The 10,089-nt window shown below is 56.4% G+C and overlaps 1 protein-coding gene across 1 annotated transcript in view; it reads right to left on the reverse strand.

Moving 5' to 3' along the window:
* The window catches only part of SLC6A6 (solute carrier family 6 member 6), a 94,276-nt gene extending 92,508 nt beyond the window's left edge, over positions 1 to 1,768 (reverse strand). The window contains exon 1 of the mRNA XM_045289798.1: positions 1,562 to 1,768. The gene's annotated coding sequence lies outside the window, so the exon portion shown is untranslated. The remainder of the gene's footprint in view (positions 1 to 1,561) is intronic.
* Between the last annotated feature and the right edge of the window lie 8,321 nt (positions 1,769 to 10,089).

Consider the following 10,089-nt stretch of genomic DNA (forward strand, 5'->3'; position numbering starts at 1 on the left):
GTCCCACAACACCATCCCGATAACATTTCTCCCTTCCGCCCAGCCCCTCACGCCCACCCCACGCGCCTTGGATGACTGTGGTTGAGAGAGAGGCGGGCGGTTGCTAGGCGCTCACCGGCGTGCTCTCTCATAAAAATAAACTCCTTCTGGCTGGGAGACTCTGGGTGAGCTCCCCTCCCTTCCAGCCAACAAAAAAATTAAAAAGAATTTTGGAGAAGATCTCCTCTGTGACATTTATTTGAACGTCGCCAGCAGTGCCAATGCGGGGGCCAAATTACCCAAATCCAAATGAAGCCACGTGCCATGAAACCTCCGCGGGAGACCCTCCACTCCAGCATCTGGGCAGTCGCTGCGCAGATTTATTCCCCCCAGGCCAGGAAAATGGGGTCTCAGACCGCCTCCCATGCCTTTGGGGCTGGTCCTGGGGAGAGGCCAACACTGGCAAAGGCCAGCGGTAACGAAAATAGCCAGGCTAGGGCCCTGCCCAGCACACACCTCCCTCCTCATGCCCATGAAGGCTGCCCACAGGGTCCCCCACCAGTCCAGGCTTAATTCTAGCCTTCAGGCTGCTGGATTCTGCTAGACAAGGGGTTCTGGGGATTCACTGGCCCTGGCATCTCTGCTCAGAGGAGGATGTGAACCCCAATGGGTATCCACACAAGGGAGGTGGATGTTGGGAGGAGAATGTTATCTGTCAGGCTGTCCCTGCCCGATGCCCACCTACCCCACCCTCCGGCCTCCCACCAAGGCTTGGAAAGAATGAATACTAGCACCACCCCATACATGCTATGCAATCTCCTCAGAGATATGCCACCCCTTCACCTGTTTGCAATCAGTGACTGCCCAGGTGGACCCGCTCTGGTCCTTGGGCCCTCTGAGCAACGGGGGCACTCCCCTCGGGCACAGCCAGGGACCCGGAGACACAGCCGCATTGGAGCCACCCAGTAGGCGACATGCACGTGCGCATACACAGGCAAGGACTCCGACGGAAACAGCCACACTGCCCAACACCCAGACACACTCGTGTGCACACATAAGCGCACAGAGCCCAAGACACGAGACACAGCCACACAGAAACGCATGGGGGTGGGGGCACACCGTCGCACAAACACACATCAGCCAGTGCACACTCTTGAGGACACGGAGAAAGAAAACAGCCACTCACACACAAACGTGCACAGGGTCACAGGGACGGACGAAAAGATGGGGATGGGGGCGCGCGCGCGCGCACACACACACACACACATACACACACACACACACCTCTGCCACCTACACGAGAAGATCCAGCCCTTTCGCCAGCGAAACAATAAGAGTCCCGCCAGCGGGGTCGATCAAGGGGCTTCTTCCTCCTTCCTTCGGTGATGAAAGGGGCTCATATAGGGCAATCCGGGAGGGCAGAGGGACGAGGCCAGGCTGGAGAGCACCCCCGGCAGCGGCGCGAGGGGCCGGGCTGGGGAGGGGGCTCCAGAGAGCGGGGCTGCGCTGGGGCCCCAGCGGCCCGCCCGCGTGGCGCCCCGCGATCCCCGTACCTGGGGCGGCCGCGCCCCGCGTTCCGTACCTGGGGTGGCCCCGGAGCTCCCCGCGCTGCCTTCCGCTGGCCGGCGACCGCCTGCCCGCCCGATCTCTGGCCCGCGGTCTCCCCGCGGCTTCTCCGCGCCTGCCCGCCTCGGCGTTCCGTGTCCGCGTGGCTCGGCGCTGGCGGCGGCGCGGGGCTGTAGCTAGCGGCCGGGGCTCAGCGCTGGCGGCGGCGCGGAGGAAGCGGTAATTTATAAGCGGCTTCTTCCTGACCTCGCGTGTCTGTTGTCTGAGCAGGCAGCTCTCAGCATCACCCATCCTGCTGGGTGGAAAAATACCAGCTCGGCCGGGCCAGGGGCGGGGCCGGGGCCGGGCGGGGGCGGGGCCTGGTTGCCCGGCCCCGCCTCAAGCACAGAGGCGCGCGCGCGGACACACACGCGCACACACACACACACACATGCACACGCGCACGCACGCGCGCACTGGGGACACACAAAGAGCCCGGGCACGCCGAGAGCGCGCGCACACCTTCGATCCTCAGGGCGCACACTGGGCCTCCCCTGCCCACCAAAGGCTGGAGCTACGTGGTACAGCCCGACCTCAGCCCCCTTCCTGCTTTTTGCTGAATAGCTACAGAACCCCCCCACCCGCCCACCTCTGTCCTACTACCACCAGCCACCCAACGCCACCACGCGCCCTGCCGCCTGGCTCACTGGAGAGGGCCTGAGATCCAAACGACCACGCTCACCTTGACTGTTGGTGTCTCCTTAAGACATGGGACCAGTAGGCCCCACCCTCCCTGCCTTCCCTAGCCGAGGGTGGGGGTGAACCCAGATGGTGCTGGAAACCTGCGTGAGGAGAGCTCTGGGGTCTTGACTTGGCCGGGCCTCTGTTCCTGTCACTTTCTCTCTGCGCCTAGGTTTCCTCATCCTGAACGTGACGAGGAGAACAGCGGATCCCGCCTCCATGAGAATCCAAAGTTAACCTGGTGAAGCGCGCAGAACGGCACCCAGAACCCAGCAAGGGCAGAGCCACTATTTTTAAGTGGGGGGCGGGGGTGGGGTGGGTGCCCTTATTCTTGCCCTTCTTAGACTGAGGGCGTCCTCAGAGAGCGCTTTCTGCATCCACCCCCACCCCCCCACCCCCGCCCTTGGGCAAGAGGGCGAGGCTGTGGGAGAAGAAAGCTGGCCTTTCCTCTCTCCTTGGGGCACCAGCTGTCACTCCCTGCCCCTGGGAGGTGGTTTGAGGTGGTTAGACCCCTGCCTGGAAGGGTCCCAGAACCATCCTTGAAGGTTTGCAGCAGCATTCCTGAGGGGACACTCATTCCTTAGTGGTTCCTCACCCAAACTCCCCTTCTCCCTCTCTAGTTCCGGTTTGACCGCCAGCAGACTCCCATCCACTGCACCTCCAGCCAAGGCAGCTACACACGGGGTCTTCTGTTAGCCCCAGGTGCCCCTTCCTCCAGGAAGCCCCCCAGGGATGGACAGCACCTGCAGCACCACAGCCGTCCCAGGTGGTGCCCGCTCTAGTTCTCTCCTTGACCTGGGTAATTGCACCTATTTCATAGATGCAAAGACTGAGGTTGAGAAGAGTGGCAACGGAGTCCTCCTCCAATCTCTCTCTCTCCTCCCCCTGCTTCTCCTAACGAAGAGTGCAGTTCCTGTTTCAGCACATACTACACACACACACATATGTATACACTCTCGCCGTGGTCACGTGTGCCTGCATGTGGTAGAAAGCGTTGAAGCCACTGGCTTTGGAGTTGAGCTTGAGCCCAGGAAAAGCTTTGGCAGAGCCTACACGGACCAAGCGGGTAAAGCAGGGTTGGCGGAGGCATGTTCTAGTTCTAGGCAGAGAAAACTGCCTGGGCAAAGGCATGTCTGACAGAGCAGCAGTAGCACCAGGCAGAGGTGGCCTGGGCCATGCTAAGGTTTGTAGAGGCGTGTGAGGGCACCGGAAGCCAAAGAAGGGGTAAGACAGGAGTCACATCTCAGACTGCATTCTCAGCTCAGGGAAATGACTATCTGGCCAGCATGAGGTGCTGGATGAGGTCTCTGCACCAGACTGGAGGGCTAGTTCATGTGGGGTTAGGGTCCTTTGTGAGGGGCCTTGAATCCCAAACAATGGGGTCTATCTGGCTCTGGGTGAGGCAATGAGCCAGCCCCCTGAGAAGGGGCTGGATCACCCTTACCCTGAACCTAAATAGGAATTGGATGGCAGCTTCTGTGAGAAGGGTGAGTCCTCTGAGCTATGGGAACCAGTCACGGGGTCATGCTTGCCATCCCTAATCCTCGGCACTCCCTTGCCTTCACTCTGAGGTTCCAGTCTACACCAGCAGCCAGAAGACAGACCGGCAGAGCCCCTTTGATAAGTGGCTGAAATGGAAAATGTTGTCTTCCATACCATTTGCTCTAGTAAAAAGGGAAAGAACGCAATTAAAATTTTTGTGCCGGCTTTCCATTGCACTTAGAACAAAGAATCCTAGCAAGGCCTGGAATACTGTGGCCTGCGGGCGCTCTAGAACTAGGTAAGTGTTTGGAGAATGAATGGCGGGAAGGGTGGGTATAGCAGGAAGAAGAGCACTTAGAAGGGAACTGGGGTGGGGTGGGGACAGGGGCAGGCAGTATAAGGGATGAAAACTGAGGCAGGGCCTGGGCTGGGACAAGTAGACATGCTAGGAGCAGACTGGAAAGACAGTTTTCTTTTCTTTTCTTTTTGAAACTGGTAAAGTTTATTTTACATTTGATCACATACCAAACAAAAAAAGTGATGCAGGTCTAAGTAGGGAGATGATATGGTTGGCCACTGGCAGGACTCCCCAGCCTCCATTTCCCAGGGCAGGGGCCTGTGGCCCTGCTTTGAAAGGGCCACTGAGGACGCGCCAATTCTGGGCTCTCAGGCCTTCCTCTCGCCCCTCTCCTGCAGAGCGAACAGGTGTCCCATGTTGGGCTGAGGTGACGGGGTAAGGGTCTTGTGATGCTGCACGGTGGCAACAATCCCACTGACAGTTTTCTGTATTGGTTTAAAAAGCAGAACCAGCATTACCAGCTGTGAACAGCCTCTCGAGTCTGTTTGAGCCTTGGAGCCAAGCGTATTCTGAGCCTTCCTCAGTGGGTAAAAAGTTGCCAGAGGACATCGTAATGACAGTCAAGGACATCAGTGCCCGCCAACCAGGACAAGGCTGGTCCTGCCATCTGTCATTCAACTGCAAGAGCATTGAGACCTGGACTTAGTCTTCCCCTATGCCTCCTTGCATCTGACCCAGGGCCTGGTACAGACAAAGCAGTCACCAAATGTTTGTTGAATTGATTTTATTTAACAAATCCTTCTCTAGCACTTAACTGTGTGCCTTGCACAGTTCAAAGCACTTGAAACCCATTTAACTTAAGTAATCCTCACCACGGTCCTATGAGGTTGGTCCTGTTTCCCCCGCATGTTTGACAGAAAGGGGAAACCGAGTCCCAGATAACTTAAGTAACTTACCCAAGATCCTTTAGCTGGGGAGTAGTAGGGCTAGTGGCCACGTTTTGGAGTGAGGGGATTTACAGCATGGGCGATGGCCAGATAGAAGAACCCAGTCTCAAAGGCCAGGACAGAGGGGGAACAAAGATAAGGAGCAGGAAATGCTCCACCCACAACTCTGGGGAGAGGTGACCAAGAGCAAAGGCTTGGTCAGATGGGAGGGGGGTGGGGAAGGCCAGGGGAGCCAGGTCAAGGTGGGTGAAGGAATTTTATCCTCCAGGCAGAGTCTCCCCACTTCCATTCCCCGTTCTTTGTGATTCAGGCATGAGGGCTCACTTTCAGAACCGCAGTTTCCACAGAGGCAATGCGGAGAAGCAGCCCTGCCTTACCAAGCCATGGCTAAGAGAGGTCAGAAGTCTCAAACTAGGGGGTCCCCGGGCTGAATCCAACACTGGCTTCTCTGGCCTCCACTGGACTTTACAGTTTCTTGAGTTAATGTCTGTGATTACCAAAGTGGACGAGTTCACACTGTCAACATTGGAATTTCTGGTTTCGCTAGAAACACGGTCAGATGGTACCACTCCAAACCCACTGGTCCCCTGTTGACAACGGTCTGCAGCTGAGTGGCATCAGCTACCCTCTCCTATGGGAGCAGAGGCTCCAGGAGGGGTCCGAGTCCCACCTGCCCGGTCCCTGGAAGTGGCTGAGTTTGAGATCCCTGGGTACAGCCTCCTACCCCTTCACCAGAAGCAGCTCTGGGCACCAAAAAGAAGCAAAGCTCTGGCAAACGGGAACAACCTTCAAGGAATCCCAAGTAGAGCTTTCCTTCAGAAGCCAAAGAACAGCATGGAATTCCGCGGAGACTCAGCCCTCCCATCTCAGGAATGGCAATCTACTGCCAAGGAGAGCAACAGATAGAGGTGGTGCGAGGAGTGAGGGAGACCAGGGTTTCGGGCACCGGTCCACAGCTCTTAACTTAAAGGCAGGGAGTGTGAGGTTTTAAAAGGCTAATTTGAATGACCATTTTTCAGCAGCTGGCACAGTGGAATAAAATTGATCCAGGACTTTGAACAAAACCCTTGTCCCTTGCCAAAGGGTTTGCCTCAGCTATGGGCAACCTCCAAGAATTGTGGAAATAGGCCCTCCCCTGGCCAGCACAGGGCAGATACCTGTTTCTCCATCCCTGCAGAGGAACATAAAGCCAGCCTTCGGCCTCTCGTAGAATCATCCCTGCGGACAGTGTCCTGGTCGCTTTCACTGCTGGCCTACTCTGGTGTATTCCCACCCCCGTGGAAGTATATTCTAGAACATGTACCACTGAGTACCTGAGCCCCCATCCAAATGCTTCCTGTCTACACAGCCGGGTGTCTGCTTGCCCGCTTGCCAATCCTAGTTTTCTGTCTCACTGGCTGTGTGACCGGAGGGAATCATGTGACTTTGTGCCTCCCTGTTCTCATCTGAAAAGCTGCACTAAAATAACAAGGCTCGGGTGGGTTTGCTGTTGGGCTGCTAACCATGGCTGGCGGTTCAAACCCAGCAGTCCCTCCCCAAGAGAAAGGTGAGGCTGTCCACTCCCACAAAGATTTCCAGTCTTAGCAACCCTCTACAGGGCCACGGTGAGCCCGAATCTGCAGGGTGACAGTGGGTTTGGCGTTTTGGTTTAGTGCCGCAGGCTGCTGGAAAGATGAAATGGAAATGAGATGACTGGCCCCGTGGGGCCCGGCCTGTGGGTGATCAGCAAACATTAACTACACTCTCGTCTGAGTTTTCCTACCCCCCACCCCACCCCCGCTGTGCCTACCCACAAGCACTTTGTCGGGTGCCCTCCTGCAGCCTGGACTTCAGCCAGGCTTGCAGGCACTCAAGCCCCAGAAAGACAGGAGTCCCGCTCAGAGCCCAGCGTGGGGCCTGGAGGGTAGGGAGCCAGGAAACAAATGTAGACTCGACTAGAGGATGTGGTCTGTGGGCGGTTGGCCCGTGGCTCACTTCCTCATCTCTGCTGGTGGCAGGGCCCTAGGGGGCAGGTTTGCTGTGTCCTTGCTGGACACTGAGAGTTATACACTCATACGCGCATGCACACACGGCATTTATTCCTTTACCAAAGCTCTGACGAGCCCTCCAACCCCATCCCCACTCTCAGGCCAGACTATTATGGTCTCCCTCCTTCTGGGTGGTCACAGGATCTTCCGTACCCGCTTCCCTCTCCTGCCCCACCCCATTCTCAGCACCGAGGAATGGGAGCAGAATAGCTCCGTTCGACCCTTTCCATAGGGTTAAGCAGGCTTTAATGTGCAAGGTTGCCATGCCTCTCGGTATTGACTCGCTGCCATCGAGGTGACACGGACTCATAGGGAGCCCCTGTGGGTTTAGGAGACAGTAACTGTTGATGAGAGTAGAAAGCCCCATCTTTCTCTTGAGGAGCTGCTGGTGGTTTCGAACTGCCAACCATGCAGATCGCAGCCCGATGCGTCACCACTTCGCCACCAGGGGTCCTCCACTCTTAGTGTTTCAGGACAAGATACAAAAAACGCGTCCAAAGACTCCTACAAGCATGGGGATGGCAGCAGGAGACACCAGAGCCCCAAATGGGTAGCATCGCGCAAAGTGGGGAGGAAAGAGAAGTTTCCAAGGACTAACTCGGAGGTGAAAAGGCGAGCTGCTGGGACAGGCCAAACGGTGCCTGACCGACGCCAGGCCCGGCAGACCACACGCTGTCCGCAGAGCTAATGGTGGGGATGGGAGTCAGAAGAGTGGGAACCCAGAGAAGCCCTTCAGTAGGACCTTGAGTCATAATGGAGATGTGCTAGCTCTATCTTGGTCCAGAGTGACACCCTAATAGGAATCGGCCAGGGATTGGCTTTTTCTTTCACCTTCACTGCCTGGAGTCCCTCCCGACTCACAGTGGCTCCGGAGGAAGGGTGGAACTACTTCTGTCGGTTTCCGAGACACTTAACGGCTTACAGGGTACAGAGGTCGAACGCTTGGTCTTTCTCCCAAGGAGGGGCTAGCAGTTTCGAACTGCTACGCCACCAGGGCTTAGAACTGCGCATTGCGCTGTGTATGATTCTAAGTGTGTGTATAGTGAACACAAACGAGCAAGCAAAATCAAAACAGCTTGCCTCGGGTCTCCTTCCTGCTTTCTACCGCCCTTCAGCTCCCCCAACAAGGCTCCCATCCTACTGGGGTTCAACCCACCCTCCCCTATCTCCCCTCCTCACCTCTCCTCCATCCCTCACCTTAAGCACCGGGTTTTCCTTCAGACTCCAAGCCTCCTTCAGCCTGGGGCTGCCCTCTGCCTCCTCTGCATGCCAGCCTTCCCCCTCAATCCTGGTTCCTACTTCAGACCTCAGTTCCCACCTTCCTCCTCAGGAGTCCTTCCCTGGCCTGCCTCTAGTCCACCCTCTCCGGATGTCCCACACGGCACCCTTGCCTCACTTTATTTTACATGATGGATCTTTACCCAACAAACTGTTTCTGTAGACGCTTTCAGTTTCTAGGGAAACCCTATAGAAAGTACCAGATTTCCACACGACCTCCCTGGCCTGTGTGCTTCCCATTTGGCATTGTGATTTTGTAACGATGGATGAGAACCAGTCATATGCAATAGGCTTAGCTGAAGCTCCCTGTGCACATTGTTACCTTCCAGCCAACCCTGGGTTTGAACAGTTCTGCGAGGCTTGACAAGTGCCTCACGCTATGTGGCCATCTTTCAGAGAAGGGTCACTTGCCCCCAGATAGCCAGAACACCCGCCTCACCATGCGTTTTACTTTTAAGGTTACTTGGGTAGCCTTGTGAGTGCACCTTGATCCCTGACAGGTTGACCTGATTTTATCTGCTTCCCCAACTACACGGCCCACTTCACTTGGGCAGAGCTGTGACTGCCTGACCCAACTTGACCCCCAGGTGGTGCTGGGCAGCAGATGGGGGTCCCACAGGGGTCAGTGAACTGGTAAGCCTGAGGTTGCACACTGTTTTCATACCCACCCATCAGGAGAACTCTCCCCACCCCCACCACACACATCCACCTGCAAGAACACACCTCCCCTCCCTCTCCCTCACACAAGCTCACCTGTGGGAGCACTCCCCTCACATGGGACCAACTACAGGAACACAGGGGCACCCCATACATTCTCACCTCCGAGAGCATTCCACCCCCCAGACATATCCACCGATGGGAGCACCCCCTCTACCTGTCCATCTATGGGAGCACTCCTCCCCCATATTCTCCACCTCTAACTGCAGAACTGACCCTTTGAGTAGTTGGGGGAGAAAGGAGCCAGTCTTGAAGATTGTGCACTCAACGCCATCCACAGGAGGCTTGCCCTCTCCACCCAGAGGGACCCAGACCTCTGGCATGGTCCTTCTTGGCTCTGCGATCCCGAGTAAAGCCTCCCCCTGCCCAGTGCTTCTGTCTCCACCTCTTCTCGGCTCTCCATAACGTTTGAGGCACAGGAGGCCAGGGCAGTGGTTCTCAGAGGGTGGACCGGCCCTGCCCCAGAGCAGCAACACCAGCGTCAGCATCAGCGTCAGCATCAGCATCTTTTGAGAAATGCACATTCTTGGGTCCCCGCCTGGGAGGCCTCCAACAAATGTGTACATGCCATCACATCGGTGCTGACGCATAGCACCCGTGGGTGCAGCAGAACAAAACACGACCTGGTCCTGAGTCATCCTCACAATGGTTATGTTTGGGCCCATTGTCCCGGCCACCGTGTCCATCTGTCTCACTGAGGGTCTTCCTCTGTTTTTCAGTGTGACCTTGGATGTTAGCCAGTGTCACATCCTTTTCCAGGCCTTTCTGATCCCATCTCCCAAGTATGCGAGAGAGTGTCTGGCTATTCTTTCCTGGGGACAGACTGGTTTGTTCTTCTGGAAGGCCTGGTGGGATGTTGGGTAAGTGCTGAATTGCTAGCCCCAGGATTGGCAGCCCAGACCTACCAGCAGGTCCTCGGGACACAGATGAGGCTATCTGTTCCTGTGAGGCAGCGGTTCTCAACCTGTGGGTTGCGACCCCTTTGGGTGGGTCGCACAACCCTTTCACAGGGGTCACCCGATTCGTAACAGTAGCAAAATGACAGTGATGAAGTAGCAATGAAAATAATTTTATG

The sequence above is a fragment of the Echinops telfairi genome, unplaced genomic scaffold (genome assembly GCF_000313985.2).
Source record: "Echinops telfairi isolate 266 unplaced genomic scaffold, ASM31398v2 ScPeMD7_31;HRSCAF=116, whole genome shotgun sequence".
Classification (NCBI taxonomy): Eukaryota; Metazoa; Chordata; class Mammalia; order Afrosoricida; family Tenrecidae; genus Echinops; species Echinops telfairi.